This window comes from Nothobranchius furzeri, chromosome 10 (assembly GCF_043380555.1).
Source record: "Nothobranchius furzeri strain GRZ-AD chromosome 10, NfurGRZ-RIMD1, whole genome shotgun sequence".
In the NCBI taxonomy this organism is placed as follows: Eukaryota; Metazoa; Chordata; class Actinopteri; order Cyprinodontiformes; family Nothobranchiidae; genus Nothobranchius; species Nothobranchius furzeri.
The window spans coordinates 72,812,438-72,829,326 of NC_091750.1; the positions used below are offsets into that span (position 1 = coordinate 72,812,438).

Consider the following 16,889-nt stretch of genomic DNA (forward strand, 5'->3'; position numbering starts at 1 on the left):
GAAGTCATTCCCAACACGGGAAAATCCTGAATAAAATATGACTTACTGGATTAAAGTGAACTTCAAGTTGTATTTATATGTTTAACAGCAGCTTTCTAATCCAGAACCAGCAGCGGTTCATTCACTGCCTGAGCAGAAGAATCCAGCGGGATGGAGATCCGAGGAATTAAAAGCTCATGAATTAGTGTCTGAGCCAACGGGCAGAGATTACCAGATAATATTTTCATGTTCTATCAGGGAGAAACGTACCTCGCTCTCCGTTCTCGCTCCGAGGCAAAACTTCAGCAAGCCCACGCTGCAGAAAGTCCAACTCTGTTGCTGTTCTTCAGAGACGAAGAGTAATACCCTCGCTGTTTTATTCCGTTCCTGCTGCTGGGAAGAAAAACACTCCAGCCGAAGAGAGACGAGGACTCGGAGTCGTGCTGCAATCCCAGATATGGGAACAGGACATAGAAATTAGAGCTCCGCCTTTTTATTCCAACCAGGAAATCTCCCAGGGAGGCGTTTGTGTTGTTGCAGTTGAGGGTAAAGATTTCCTGAGGAAGGATCTCAGTAGGAAATTACTGGATGACTGCCCCGGCTGCTGTCTGGAGCAAATTTCCACTTACACCAGGAAAACGTCACTTCCCAGTAAACTCAGCCCAGCAGCTCCGAGACACGGCTGAAACCACCTGGTGTGTGTGAGTACAGCCATGACACTAGTGCACATGAGAGGTAGTGTAGCTTAAACAGCATGTGGGGTGGTACTAACATGTTTACATCCCAAAAAGGTCAAAGTTGTTTGTTTTCACACAGTTTTGTTCCAAACCAGCCGCCATCTCTGAACGCCGTTCACCATTTCCGTCCTCCCGTGTTCTTACCTGTCCTCGTGACTCACGAGTTCAGGTGCTGAAACGGAGCGTTAACGAGGAGAAAAGAGCCGGGACCTCTTTAGAGGTCCGTCCGGCCCCAGCAGAGCCTCTCAGCTGCTCGTCCGATTGTTGCCTCTGGATCTGAAGCTTTGTTTTTATTTACTGACCCTGATTCACCTGCGTTAGTTGCCAAACACCAGATGAGTCATCTGACAGGACTCCACCAGGATGAAGAGTAAAAGGCTCTTTTCACCATCCGGGTGATAAAGTCAGCTGCTTCTGTGGAACCGGGTCACATGCAGACCCGCTTTATTCACCCTGAGGCTCGCTGCATGAACTTTGTTGGATGACGTCTTTGCTGCAGCAGATTTCCTCAGATTTGTGGCTTTGTTTTGTTTCTAATGTTTTCTTGGAGTTCTCTAACAGGAAAAGCCACAGATCTCTTCTGTTTTTGCTTCTTCATAACTAAAATGATTCAAGTCGCCTAATTAAGAACCCCCACCCCCCCACCCCCCCCCCCACCCCCAATCCTCAGACCACAGGAGGGTCATAACTCACCCTAGAAAGTCAGGTCGGTTTGATTTATTCCCCATCAACAGTCGTTCCAGGCTACCTTCGTCCGTTACGGAACACGTCTGATAAACGGTAAACGACCCGTGCTTGCACAGCGCCTTTCAGAGTCAGAGGACTCCAAAGCACTTTACACTACAGTGAATCATTCATCCATTCACACCCTGGTGGGGGTGAGCTACGCACCGACAGAGGCGAGGCTGCTGAACACCGGCAACACCGGTCCCTCCGACCGCCGCCAGAAAGCAAGGCGGGTTAGTGTCTTGCCCAAGGACACAACAGCAGAACTCTCTAAACATCTTTGGTGTGTTCTTGCTGTGTTTAGTTTCTAATTCCATCTTTTAGTTCTTTTTAAAACACAGAGCGGGCAGCAGAGGGCGACAACGTCCTCTGCTGCCCGCGGATAAACGGAGAAGGAAGTGACGCCTCCATCAGCGTCAGCCTGAGGAAGTTTGCAGCCGCAAACGAAACGTTGCAGGTAAATAAAACCTTTCTGTGTTTTAAAAAAAACTAAAAGATGGAATTAGAAACTAAACACAGCAAGAACACGCCAAAGATGTTTAAAGAAAAATACGGACATCAAGGAACAAAGGACTTCCGCCGTTTGGAACATTTACATCAAAAACGCGCACGTCTTACAAACCACCATCGCTTCAGTTTAAGATGCCGGGACAAAAACATCACACCCACAAGCCTACAGCTAAAAGCACCGATCCGGACCAAGACAGCACAGAATGTAATGGAGAGAGCACAGAGAGCTGTCATAACCAAACAGAAGCAAGTAAAAGACGAACTGGAAAGAAGACATCTGGACTTAAAAAGGAATTACAAACTCGATAAACAAATGGAGGAACTAATTAAAGGACACATGATGGAAAAAGAGTTCATAAAAGTAAAAGAAAGTCACATAAAGAAGTTAAACAAACTCATAAACAAGAAAAAGAGAAAAGAAAAACAAGATGACACCACACAAAGCTCATGGGTAAGTAACATTTCACAATAAGAACTAACAGGAGCAGAAGAAAGCATTAAAAACAGGTTTAAACTTTGCAGTCACACCAAAAAGAAATACCATATGATGAATTCATTGTAGCAACAGAACTAGCATGTCAACAGATCACAGATGAGGGAAAGAAAGCAGAACTCAGAAATAACGTAGTTGGGATATTAAAAACAGCCAAATTCAACACAGCAATATTACAAAAGAAGAACAATCAGCCATGACAGCTTTATCCAAAAATGAACAGATAATTATTCTACCGGCAGATAAAGGAAGAACCACAGTAGTTATGGACAGAGAAAAATATAAACAACAGATGAAACAGATGCTAGAGGACAAAAATACATATGAAATACTTAAAAAAGATCCAACAGAAAACATTAAGAAAAACATGAAAAAATTACTGAAGCCACTACAAGAAAAAGGCAAAATAACAGAAAAAATGTACAAACACTGGATTCCTACGGCAAACATAACACCAAGAATATATGGAACACCAAAAATACACAAACAAAACACCCCACTTAGACCAATAGTTGACAGCATAGGTACACCATCATACAATATGGCAAGCGATATCAGCAGAATCATCAGCCCGTTATTAGGTAACACAGATCAACACTGCAAAAACAGCATAGAACTGGCAAAAGAACTAAAGGAGATTACAATAGAAGACAATGACATACTCATCTCACATGACGTCACATCCCTGTTCACAAAAACACCAACCCAAAAAACCATAGACGTAGTAGTTAACAGAATCAGACAGGACAAGACTTTACACAAAAGAACAAACCTCACAGCAGACGACATAGCACAACTGATAGGACTGGTAGCTAACTCCACTTACTTCACATATGACAACACAATTTACAAACAACTGGAAGGCTTCGCCATGGGTAACCCGTTATCAGCCACCCTGTGTGAGTTTTTCATGGAAGACCTGGAACAAAAAGCCATAGCCACCGCCCCCCCCCCCAAACTGTAAAATAAAACTATGGAAACGCTACGTGGACGACATACTGGATATCATACCAAAAGGACAAACAGAAACACTAACACAACACTTGAATAACACTGACGACACAGGCAGCATAAAATTCACTTATGAGTGAGAAACAGAAGGCAGTATAGCTTTTATGGATATGAAAATCACCAGGCAGACCGACGGGACCCTAAACATAAACACATACAGGAAACCAACACACACAGACCAATATCTATTATGGACATCAGAACACCCCACCATACACAAAATGTCAGTAATCAGAACATTATATCACCGAACAAACATAATAACAGAAGAAAGAGACTGTAAACAAGAGGACAAACACATACAACACGCTTTAAAGACCTGCGGATACCCGACATGGGCGATAAACAAAGGAAAACAACAAACAACAGCAGAAAGAAAAGAACAAGCTAAGCAAAGAACCAGAAACCCAGAAAGACAAGAACCAAACCCAGTGATGACCCTACCATACATCAGAGGCATAACAGAAAAAATAAGAGCAACAATGAAAAAAACACAACAAAAACACACCAACAAAACCATACTGTTTCCTGTTGTTCCATCATGTGTCCTTTAATCAGTTCCTCCGTGTTTTCATCAAGTTTGTAATTTCTTTTTAAATCCAGGTGTCTTCTTTCCAGTTCGTTTTCCACTTGCTTCTGTTCGGTTGCGACGTTTCTTATCCTTCTTTGATCCTTCGATGATGCAGTCCCATCTGCATCATCGGAGAGGGGAGAGCGATAAACGGAGTAGGACGTGACGCCACCATCAGCGTCAGCTCTGAGGATGTTTTGCAGTCGGCAAACGAAACGTACGTCAGCGAGGTAAAGAGAAACCTTTCCTGTGTTTTAAAAAGAACCGAAAATGGAATTAGAAACTAGACACAGTTTTTTAACAAAAACACATCTGAGCTTTACAGGTTTTTGCTTCTTATCAACGACTGATTGATTTAATCTGTAATCAGATCGTTCATCTCCTGAAATAAGCTGAGAAATCATTTTTCCTGAAATGCTTTTTGCTGATAAAACACCGATGCGTTCGGCGGGACTCCTGATCTTAATCAGCTGTTCCTTACTGCCTCATTAGTATTCAGCGCCGTCACCCCGGTGCTCTGGTTCCCTCTTGCAGAGCTGTCTTCTTCTCTGTAGGAGACGATACATAATGTATGTTCTCCAGCAGCTCCCCACCTCTTCTTCTGCTGCTCCTCTTTTCAACCCGAGCCCCGCAGAGGATAATTGGTTAAAGGTTGGAATCCGAGCACAAAGAGGGAAAGAGAGATGGATTACCCAAAATCCCACTGATGAACTGACCAGGAGAAACCAGCAGGCCTTTATGCAAATGCAGTTTTTGTCCAGGTTGTGCGACACGGTGACAAACTGCAGAGGATGAGATGATAAAGTGTGGGGATGGAAATAACCTCCAGCTCCCTCCAGGTAACCATTAAAACACAACGAGGATTTTATGAGCAGTGAAGGCAACACAAATCACACTTAGACAAAATAAATTCAGTCCAAACAGAAGCAATTCTTCTCAGTGAACTAAAAGTTAACCAAAGGTCTGCTCCCTTAAAGCTGTTGTAGCGAATCTGCAAAACAAGCTAGGTTTTAAACACAAACACAGTCGTAGCTCACTCACCAGAAACCTGCGATGCCAGAGGAAACAAGGTTACGCTAAACACCAGCCTCCGTTTTCTAGGTCCAAACGTGTCCCAACAAGAGCTCCATCCGTCACCCTGGATGTGGAAGTGGCACAAGACATAATGTGCGGATTTACCCATGAGCTCCCGTCCAACCGGGAGCGTTCCAGATACAAAACGGCAGCAATGGCATTCCACACAGCTGGTCCAGTGAGGTCACAAAACCACCTGAGAGAAGCAAAACCACACACCCCTCTGGCAGCTCATGCCTGGAGCAGGATGGCAGCATCCATCCGTGGAAGGTTGGTGGTGAATTTTCGGTTCTGTTTACCTCAATTCGAAAGGTTTCACTGGAAATGACGTCATATACTTTTTATTACTAATTAATCAACTGGAAATCTCATGTGACTCATATTTTGAACGTTTCCAAATGTTTTTCGCTGCTTTCATGTTTCAGTTCCAGTCTGGCTGGTTCTGGAAGCTTAGCCCATAAAGCATTGAAGTATAAATGTAGTGGACACATCCCTAGGCTTCTGGGACAAGTCCAACACACGATGCTTCACACTCGGTGGAAACACACCACTATAACGTAGACTAATTGCTGCGTATGACGCTTCACAGTCATTACGAGTTACACGTAAAAAGCTAAACAAGTTGGGTTTTTTGTCATATGTGACTCAGAAATTATTAACTGCAGTTCAGACTTTTATTTTGACACATCAGAAGGATGTGAATTTGTTCCTGTAGGTCCGCTTCCCAAAGAAACCTGGTGGTACTTGCTGTTTTTGCAGTACGATTGGTCACTCTGAGCTGAACATGAAAATGCTCAGCTGCAACGATCGAGTCAGAAGGAGCCATGGCAAATTAATATATATGTCCCGCCCACCTTAGCTTGGGACCACCTACAGAGAGGAGAGAGCAGATCACATCTCGGCCAGTAGAAGCTAACCAGATCTGTGTCACCATGTCACTAAACATTCATGGACTCACCCATCATGACTCACGATGGGGAAGGCTGGAAACAGCAGAGAACATCTCAGCTCAGGTGTGTGTGTGTGTGTGTGTGTGTGTGTGTGTGTGTGTGTGTGTGTGCGTGTGCGTGTGCGTGTGCGTGTGCGTGTGTGTGTGTGTGTGTGTGTGTGTGTGTGTGTGTGTGTGTGTGTGTGTGTGTGTGTGTGTGTGTGTGTGTGTGTGTGTGTGTGTGCGTGTGCGTGTGTGTGTGTATGTCTGCTCTGTCTTCTCGATCCCCAGTGAGTCGTGGAGGATGGCTGCTTATACTGAGCCAGGATCCTCTGGAGGCTTCTTCCTGTTAAAAGGGAGTTTTCCACTCCACTGTCGCTAAATGCTTGCTCAGTATGAGGATTGCTGTAAAGTCACCGACACTAGTCAGTGACTCGATGCAACCTGCTGGGTTCCTTATATAGGAGACTTGTTACTGATTGGCCTAATGAACTGACCTGTGATGGAATGTTTACTGTGTGGAGGTCCTTGAGACAACTCTGGTCCTGATTTGGCGTTTTATAAATAAAGTTGAAGTTAATTGAATTGAATAGTAGAAGCTAACTGTTAGCATTAGCAACTCCACCACACAGCAAAACTCCTCCAGGCTTGTGTTATTTGTGGAGATAAAACATCAACGTTGCAGAGCGAACAGAGTCAGTGGTAGTTGTGTTGCAGTTAGCCAATCAGAGGAGAGGTGTTTTTATATCATGAATTTTAATGAGTAAGACTCCTCCGACACTTAAAACGACTCACAAACATTCATTCAGATCACGTAGAAAAATAAGTTACGGAGAACTTTAATCTAATTTCTGCTGCATGAAGCTGCGATCGCAGCAAAAAGGAAAATAAAACAACTGTTTCTGTAAACAAACAACAAATCTGATTTATTCTTCTTATTCAGACATTTTTGCAAGTGGAAAAACAAAAGATTTCCTTGTTTTCCTGCTGTGATGGAGGAAAGTTCAGCTCACATCATCAGATGTCAGGGAGGAGCAACAACCCTGGCATCGAAGCGTCTCTGGAACAATGACTTCACTGTGATCCAGGGCGAGCAGCGCTCCGTGGAAAGCTGCTGGATGCAGAGTTTTTATTGTTCTGCAGGCGGACAGGAGCGCATCCTCATTAGGAGCCATTCAAAGGGACGCTGACGCTCAGGAAAGCCAGCTATACCAACACGCAGCCTCAGCTGTCACAAAGAAACAAAGCAATAGAATAATTAGAGCTGTGTTCACCCAAACCCAGCACACGCTCACAGGAACAAGGAAACATGCTGCGAACAGCGACAGCAGGAGCAGGAGAACAGCAGCGGCCGTAAACACAGCCGGCCTCGTGTTTCTACTCGCTCAGGACCAGAGGAGAAAACACGACAGCCAATTAGAAGCAGGAGTTTCCTCCAAAGCCAACGGTGCTGCAGCAGGAGCAGACCAAGGAAACGTGCCAGAAACCAAACTGCTGCTGATCTCAGGCCTGAACTTTAGCCGAAGATGGTTTCCTGCTGCTCCAGCCTCCAGCTGCTTCGCTGGTCTCCTCCATGAGTCGGGCCGTCTCTGTGAATCAGCCGAGTCCAGCAGCTTTGGGGTTTAAGATGAGCTGATTTATTCAACTTTTGCATCAATTTAATTCATCCAATTATCTTCTGTTGCTTTTCCAGGACCGGATCATGAAGCCAGTAGCTTCAGCAGAAACAGACCTCCTTCTCCTTCTTCCAGCTCACTCAGAGGGTTTTCCCAGACATTCTGTGGAATTCCATCCCTCCTGTGACTTCTGGGTCTGTCCTGAAGTCTTCTCCGAGCTCCGCCAAAGGGAAGCTGCAGGATTTGGTGCTGCAGGTTTGTAGGAAAGAGCCGATGCTGCTGAAGAGGAAGAGGAACAGATAAAGTGTCACATGATCTGGGACTTTTCTGCTAAAACAAAGAGTAGAGCCACTTAAATGAATTTAAAAAGCTGGGTTCATTCTGACGTTTATTCTGAAAGCTGTGAATGATCTCTGTGGTTTTTGCTGAATCAACATGTGGATGAAGATTCCAGGGAAGCTGCTGACGTGTGGGCTGATGGAAAGTTCTGCAGGGCTCGGATCTCTAATCTGACCAGGCAGGAAGGTTAACGAGTGGAAAAACAGCAGTTTTATGAGAAAGTGGACTTTAAGTTACATCGGCGCCGAGGTTCAGAATTATTCAGTCAGACCAGAATCGTTTACTTCTGTGGCTGAAAGGCCTCTAATGGAAGCAACGCTGCCCACTCATGCTGCCTTAACGCTGGGAAATGGATTCTGTGAAGCTCATCGTCATTCACTTCATGCAGGAAGTAAAGAGAGATAAAGACTGAAATGGAGCAGCAGAGAGCGTAAACAAAGGCAGCGTGAAAAGGCAAATTGTAGAATGAACAGTTTAGCAAATGAGCTGACGATGAGACTTTCACCCATTTCCATCCTCACAGGGATCCCGAGGCTCGTTTGGAGGGAAAAATTCACATTTAGGAGCCAAAAAGGTAATAAATCTGCTGTTAGCATCTCTGGGAAAGGGCTGTTGGTTATGAGGTATCTGAAAGGTGTGTTTGAAGAGGGGAGGATGTTCTTCATGAAAGCAGCGAGGCAGCCAGGATGAGGGTCGGGTTCTACGAGTCTGAGATCTCAGTCCTCAACTGGAAAAGGGTGGAATGCTCCTTTTGGATTAAGAGTTAGTCTAAAACAATGAGTCTAGTTATCCTGGTTCCCCTAAGTGGTGAAGCGACAGATCTGACAGAGAAAATGAATAAGAAAGAGAAAATCACTGGCTGAGCTGGTAGAAAGAGCAGAACAAGGAGAGGGTGGTGGTGAAGGTCCCACCAAAGCCTGAACAGGTGAGTTTAAAGGAGACCACTGAGTCCACTGATCTCAGGCTCAGCGGGAGAGAGGTCCAGAGTCTGGGGGCCACAGCAGCAAATGATCTGTCACCTTTGACCTTTAGCCTGGTGCTGCACAACCAGTAGGCTTTGATCACTGGACCTCAGGGACCTGCTGGGGGTGTAGGGACTAAGAAGATCACCAATGTAAGGTGGTGCTTGTCCATGTAAGGCCCTATAGACCAGAACCAGGATCTTGAAATGAACCCTGAAGTTGACTGGCAGCCAGTGAAGCTGGAGGAGAAGCGGGGTGATGTGGGTGTGTTTGGAGGACTTGGTCAGAAGCCGAGCACAGGCGTTCTGAACCACCTGTAGACGGTTCAGGGAGGTTCTGGTTTTGGTTTCAGTCTTATCTTCATTCAGCTGGAGAAAGTTCCCATTGGTCCAGTCTGAGCAGGAGTGTTAGATTCACCGAAGCGAGCAAACAGAACACTTAAATGCATGTTTAGATGTTTTTGTCATTAGTTGTAGAAATGTGAAAAGGTTAGAATCTTTTGTCGTATTTGAGACTTTTTGTCTTCAGGTCTAAATTATCGTCCATGAGGAGCGTTTCCCACTCTGAAAGCTCGTTTCTGCAGTAACAGATGATGCTGATGGGGACGGACATGTTTTAAACCCAACAATAACCCAGTGTGTCTGCAGCAGCTGGAGCTGGTTCTGCTCCGAGTGCACGTGATGTTTCCTCACAGCCAGGTGGACACCAACAGCCTTCAGAGTCTCATCTGTGTGAGATGAGGCTCTGTGGGCGGAGGGCGGGTCATTATGTCACCTCTGCTGGTGGAGTTTCTTCACAGGTTAAAGTGTCGACTCCACTGAGCAACGTCAATCTGTCAGACTGCTGCTCCATCGTAGGAAGCCTCATCTCGGCCTAATCTAATCTCCACCGCTCTCCCAGCAGTCCCATCTGCACACACCACACAGGTCGCTGCAGTCTGTTAGAAGTCTACTGAAATAAAAACGCTCAGACAGATCTAGTAGTTCATTGTGCCATAGAGCTGCTGGCTTTAACTGGCTCCAAAACACAAAACCTGTCATAATTTCAGGTTTAAATGAAAACATTATTATTTAAAATGTTCTTTAGTTTGGTTTTTAAACATTTAAATGAACTAGAACTTTAAAATAATCCCTGAAGCCGGCTTTTAGGACCCTCACAGCTGCTCATCCTGGAGTTCATGAAGAACTTTAGTGGAAAATGTGAAAATGTTTGTTTAGCCTTTCCATGATTTGAGTTTGTTTTCAGGGTGTGTGGTGACATCTAGTGGCTTAACAGCAAAATGCATCTAACACACAAAAAATATATATACCTCAAGCTATTTGATGGTTTTTAATTTTTTTTTTCAACAAAAATGTTTTGGAAATCAGATGATCTCCTGGAAGAGAAGACTGGACTCAGACTACAGACTCATTCCTGTGCGGTACGTCGGGAACGACCCCGTGACCTACCTCAGGGATGAGCGGTGCATCTGAATGCTCTGATGTTCACGTATCACTCCTGAGGATAAAACATCACTCTGCAGAGGCTGTGTGATGGTTCTGATATGCTGGACTTCTGGTACCGGTTCCTGTGGCAGAACCAGCTCCAGCTGCTACAGACACACTGGATGAAAAGTGAAGTGTGCAGAGACAGAATATTCAGCTTAATGCAGGAAATCGATGGAAGCTTGTTCCCTCAAAACAAAATAAAAGCAGAAAAAGATGAAATCCATCAGTGAAACTGAAAAGCTCTTAGAGACGTCTGACGTCTCAGACTCAAGTTATTATTTCGAAATGTTCCTCCACAGAACGTCTATTTGTAGGTCCATTTCCTATCACTTACCAAAAGTCAGGTCACGGAGAGAAGCTCTTCGGCTCCACCTGGAGGATGACGGTGTTCCCAGACCAGCGAGGATACAGCACCCCTTCTGGGAGTTCTGGGTCTCCACCCAAGGCCCAAAAACCCAGACAGGAGCCACAGCTGACTCCTCCTGATGAGGGGCGGATCAGGACCGGTTCAGATGACAGGAGACCCAACATGATGGCTATAACAGTGTGTGGTGTGCAGCCACATGGCTAAAATTACACACAAACTGATTTCCCACACAAACATTCCCCGGTCAGACGGGAAATCCCAGGAGATCCAACCTGACTTTAGAGTAAACAAACATGGCAACAGAGGAGTGTTTTTCACCTTTCCATCACATTGTCTTCCGATTGTTCCCATATCAGAGCAAAACAACGTGTTGAATATCCCCAATTCAAGATCAGACATGCATTAGACATGCTTCTGAGCAGACCAGAGTCCTCTTAACACACCACACACGGCAGGAGTATCTGATAAGATCATCTTAGGCTAGTCAGATATGTTTAGATTAGTGGAAGGGCAGAAATGGGTCGAACATCTGCTGATGTACATAACCTGTGTGACCCCCATGGTGCTGGGGGGACATCGGGCCTTGTGGGGTCTCCCATAGCTAACAGGTCTCAGGAAGAGAGGTCAGACAAACGAGTTTGTGTGTAAAAGTCATTCTTCATTTATGAAACAAAAAACACCTGAAACCCAAATCAGCAGCTTCAAATAAACCAAAATTACGTCATATAAATCTAAATTCTGAGACGTTTAATCCACAGATGGATTCTCAGCCTGCAGCCAGAGCGATGTGACATCAGAGTGCTTCTGAAAGCAGCTGAAGGTTTATCGTAACCCAGCCATTAAGGCTCCTGCTCATTAAGCTGTCCGCTCACCAGAATCACAGAGATACACGTTTATCTTTGAAGAGCAGAGAAGGTTATCAGGCTCAGGGTAAACAGCCTCACCTGTGGCGCCGCGGCGAGCTCAAGGTCGGGGAAAATTGAAATGTGATGCCGCGTTGTCGGTTTATGAACACACACGGGTGGACGCATGATGAATGTGTGTTACAGAGACAGTCAAGGAGAGGGCAGAGCAGCAGATCTGCTCTTTGATTTAAAGTCTGCTTTTCAAAGTTTACAGTCAGAGGCGCCAACGACACGTGGGACAACCCCAGCAGGACGGCACGGGACAAGATGGATCGGGATGGGAGAAGATGGGACGGCACTACGTAAATAACATCTGCTTTAACTTCCGCAAACAAAAAGAATCAAAGAGTAAAACGGCGATAAAACTGCTTTGCGACGGTTGCATCAGCACCTGTGTGTGTGTGTGTGTGTGTGTGTGTCCCTTCTCTAGAGGACATCTGCATCAGAACCATGGTGGACCCATCCAGATCGAGCAGCTTGAACACGGTCGTGTTGTTAATCCTAGCCTTTCATGTGATGAAAACTTTCTAGTTTTAAAATAAATATGTTTAATTTTAAAGGACAACTGTTTGCTTATTAAGTATCTCATTTGAACTTTATAAAATCATTTATAATAATAATAATAATAATAATAATAATAATAATAATTATTATTATTATTATTATTATTATTATTATTATTATTATTATTATTATTATTATTAATATTAATATTATTTAAAACCAAAAAAGAGTGATGTTGAACACGTCTCTTCTTCTTGCGTTTTGTATTAAAATGTTAGTTTATTTAGTTAATTATTATTCAAAATGAAAAAAAAATCTTTAAAACTATTAAATTGATTCTGTTTCTTGTTTGATTATCAGAAAGTCCAACCAGATAAATCAAACATACTCTAATGTTTGTTTGTTTGTTTGTTTGTTTGTTTGTTTGTTTGGGAAAGATTCAGACAGATGCTATGAGAGGACAGAGACAAGCTCCCCCTTACTGCCAGGCGTCTTCAGATCCACGGTTTTCTCTCCGCTTGTCCCCCAAACTCTTCCCGTCTTCAGCTCTTCTTCCTCTTCCTCTGTGTCTGTCCACCAGGCATAATTAATCACCCACAGATTGCTGTTTACACAGTCTGATGATCTGAACAGAAGGAAGAATCTCTAAGGCAGACTTTAAACTCTGCCTCAGCAGAGTAAAAAAAGACAAACACAGATAAGAGCGAAGAGTTTAACTCCTGCTGAGCCGTGCAGGGGCACATTCCTGCTCCTATTTTGGAATTCTACCAGACTTGGAAATTTTTATTTCACTGAACCTTCTGTCTCATCTGAAATCAGACCCATTAGGTGCTGCATCGGCCGGTTCTGTGATGAGGCAATCAGCTGTGCTGCATTTCTAATCATCTACGTTAACATGCTGAGTGTTTGTATGGTTGCGTTGGACTGATGAGTCGGTTTGAGAGGGAATTATTAGTCACCTGCTGGTTTCTCTGCTGATTTCTGCAGTTTTACATGAACCATTGCATCCCAACCTGCATGAGCTGATGAAGTCGTTGCTTCAGCCTGGAGAGGAGGGTTGGGAAAGATAAATCAGTTGTGAATGTGCTCCGGTGTTATGCATGGTAACGATCTCAAATGATCCAAAGATGATTCTTTGTCACCTGCAGTTTAGATCAGCTGAGCAACAAACCTGAATGTGTTTATAACACAGTTACAACAGTTTTAACTTTCACACCTCGGAGGAGAGCGATGGAGTTCAAGGATGTAAATCTGAGGATCAGGGGTTGACAACAACTTCCATCACAGATGCCTTCTTCCTGCTTCAGGGGCTTGGAGACAAAGCAGTGGGTTTAAAATCATTTCCATCGACGTTCAAATTCATCAGTCCCACACGGAGCTGCCAAAGTCCGCGGGATCTGTTCCACCTGCTCCCAGGTGGCGTTCCGATTAAGTCCTGCTCCAGCTCTGACTTATACACATGAGAAAGTAGAACCAGGACGAGGTGGAGCTTGTGTGGAGTTATGGTCAGTCTGGGAGCACCAAAGCCGATCCGGAGAAACTGGATTCTGACTGGGACACTCAGCTTATTCCAGAAGCTTCACATGGATGCAAACAAGAGTCTGTGTGATTTTATGAAAATAAAAATGTTTAATGTCAACAACCTACAGGGGAAACAAAAAGGATCGTTCACCAAAACCATGCGATGGCAGCAAAAACTCACTCTGAGGGCCACAAACGGCCCCCGCACCACACCTTTGTGTTTATGAAGCGCTTAGCGAAGAAGCAAAGGGGCAAAAACATCATCATCCGTCAGAGAGCTGAGGAGACTGCTGGTTTTATCATGTTCAGCATCAACTTTAAACACTTTAACCTTCTGATCCAATCATGAAAACTATTAATGTCTTTAATCAGCTTCATGGAAATAAACAAAAATAATAAAACCGGGGGCCAGGAGACACCGGGAGGCCGGCGACGGGGAACCAGGAACCGGGGCATAGGAGACACAGGAGGCTGAGGGGACGAGGACTCAGGAGGACGAAGGGACGAAGACCCAGGAGGACGAGGGGATGAAGACTCAGGAGGAGGAAGGAACAAAGACTCTGGCGAGGAGGAAGGGACAAAGACTCTGGCGGAGGAGGAAGTGACGTAGACTCTGGAGGGGACGTAGACTCTGGAGGGGAATGAAGGGATGCTGGAGAATGAAGGGACTCTGTAGACTCAGGAGGAGGACAAAGGCTGAAGACTCTGGCAGTGGAGGAAGGGACAAAGACTCTGGCGGAGGAGGAAGGGACAAAGACTCTGGCGGAGGAGGAAGGGGCAAAGACTCTGGCGGAGGAGGAAGGGACAAAGACTCTGGCGGAGGAGGAAGGGACGTAGACTCTGGAGGGGAATGAAGGGACGCTGGAGGATGAGGATGAGGAGGGGACGTTGGAGGATGAGGATGAGGAGGGGACTCTGGAGGATGAAGGGACGCTGGAGGATGAGGATGAGGTGGGGACTCTGAAGATGGGGACTCTGAAGACGGGGACTCAGGAGGCTGAAGAGGGGGCTCGGGAGGCTGAAGAGGGGCAGGAGGAAGAGGGGACTCAGGAGGCTGAGGTGAAGACTTTGCAGGCGTGGACCGGGACTCTGCAGGCATGGACGGGGACTCTGCAGGTGTGGACGAAGGTGCCCGATGTGGCACTGATGGGACTGGAGGCAGAGTCTCTTGGACAAGCTGGACCGGAGCCTCTTGGACAGGCTGAGATGGGACCACTGCTGGACGAGGATGCAGTGCGACCTCTGGGACCACCGCTGGACGTGGTATGGTGCTGGAGGATTCTGGGGAATGTGTCCATCCCTCACAGCAGGTCAGACCCTCTGCGACGACATCCTTAATTGCGGACCCATTAACACTCTGGACATAAATGTAGTAATCACCAAGGGCTAGAACAGTTATCAATTCCAGGTGGGTTGAAAAGAGGTTATTTAACCTTTCAGCTGGCCACAGTCATTTGTGGGGACATGATGGTACGGTACAGATTTCCCATATAGGGTCCTCAACCACCTGTATAATCATCTAAACAGTCTCCTCAGTTGGGGCCAGCCTAGGAGCAAAACATGAGGTGTCGTCTGGGGAACCCGCTGACACCAGCACGGGAGAAGGATCAACCTTCTTAGCAGCTCCAGAAAACCACCGGGACCGCTGCTGACGTGACCTGACAGGAGGGGGTTGAGGCTGGGGCAGCGTGATGACAAGAGGCGCTTGAGGCTGGAGCGGCGCAGCTGCTAAACCTTGGATCGGGGAAGGCAGTGAATTTGCAGAGGGTTTCCGGGGCCGCCACCGTCGCATTGTCAGGAGCCCGCTGCACAAGACCGCCACAGCAGGCCTGGAAGGAGGAGTGGAACCTCTGCGTGGCAGTGACCTCATTGCCAGACGTGTTCCCCAGAAAGCGGACCCCTGTTCCTTTTCCAGCTCCATGAACTCAAGGAGCGTGAGATACTCAACTGCTGGATCCATGACAGGTCAGATTGAATGTTGGATCTACTCCTGCTGTATCAGTTCTGTGTCGGCATCAGGTCTGTGTTTTGGCCAGATTATTCTGTCATGTGGTGAACTAGAAGGACCCGTGATGACACCAAACACAGTAAAGCACCTTTAAAAGTCTTTAGTAGACGTGGCGTTACCCGAGAGGGGCGAGGCTGGAGACAGAGTCGGAGAGAAGGCGTGGGTCAATAACCAGAACGAGGCGAAGCAGGAAAATGGAGCAGGCTAGAGAAGAGGTCAGACAGGCGAGGGTTGTGATGGCAAGCAGAGTCCTAGGCAGGGGTCAGGCATGAAAACGAGGCCTGGAGGCTGTGCTCAGGCAAGGTGAAAGGCTGGAAGATCTACTGGCAAAGAGCGTTCGATAATCTGGCAAGCGGGCTAAATTGATTCCCTGTCAGCCAGAACTGCAGCGTTGTGCAGAAATGACAACATTCATCATCTCACCGCTGGTTTGTATCGACACACGAGGAGTTCAGTCCGGCGCCGCAGGAGCAGCTCCAGTCTGAACAGCTCAGCTGATCAGGAATCAGGAACAATAAAACACAAAAGCGGTTCAGATCGATGCTGTTCAGACTCGACCGGATCCCGAGGTAAAGTTTTTTCTTTTTCTACTTCAGCTTTTCCTTTCGGAGGCGCCGCGGCAACTCATCCGTCTCTGTTTGGTCCAGCTAGGTTGTTGTTTCTGTTAGGTCTCGTCAAAAAAGCTCAGAAATGTGAATCTGAACAGAAAAATGTTTCTAAAGATTTTGAATACAAGTTAAGCACTATAACCTTTCATTATGACCTTGAGATACATATCAGTATTTTCATGTTAGTCAAAAGCATTTTTATTTATTTTGTTGCCTCAAATAATTAAAAAGCTAATAAGAAAATAACATTATGAGCCCAAACAATAACCCCGAGCCAGATCAGATTTAGGTTTAGACCAAAGGATGCTGGTAGTTTGGCCTCCAGCCCTGCGTGATCATGTTTTTAACATGGTTAACTTTTGTGTCCACGTTCTTTATAAATCTAGCTTTGCTGTCCAGATCTTTGGGACTGAACTTCCAGAGCAGAGGTGGTGAGGCGGCTGGGTTGTGAGAAAGTATTTTGCTGAAGGTGACCTGATCCTCGCTGCTGCAGTCAGACTAAAGCTCAGATTTGGTCGTTGGTGGGTTTTTTCTTCCCGAAGT

General features: G+C 45.7%; 1 long non-coding RNA gene across 1 annotated transcript in view; it reads right to left on the reverse strand.

Moving 5' to 3' along the window:
* LOC139072319 (uncharacterized) overlaps positions 1-370 on the reverse strand; it is a 46,036-nt gene extending 45,666 nt beyond the window's left edge. Inside the window, exon 1 of the long non-coding RNA XR_011521847.1 lies at positions 250-370. This is a non-coding gene — a long non-coding RNA (uncharacterized lncRNA). The remainder of the gene's footprint in view (positions 1-249) is intronic.
* Between the last annotated feature and the right edge of the window lie 16,519 nt (positions 371-16,889).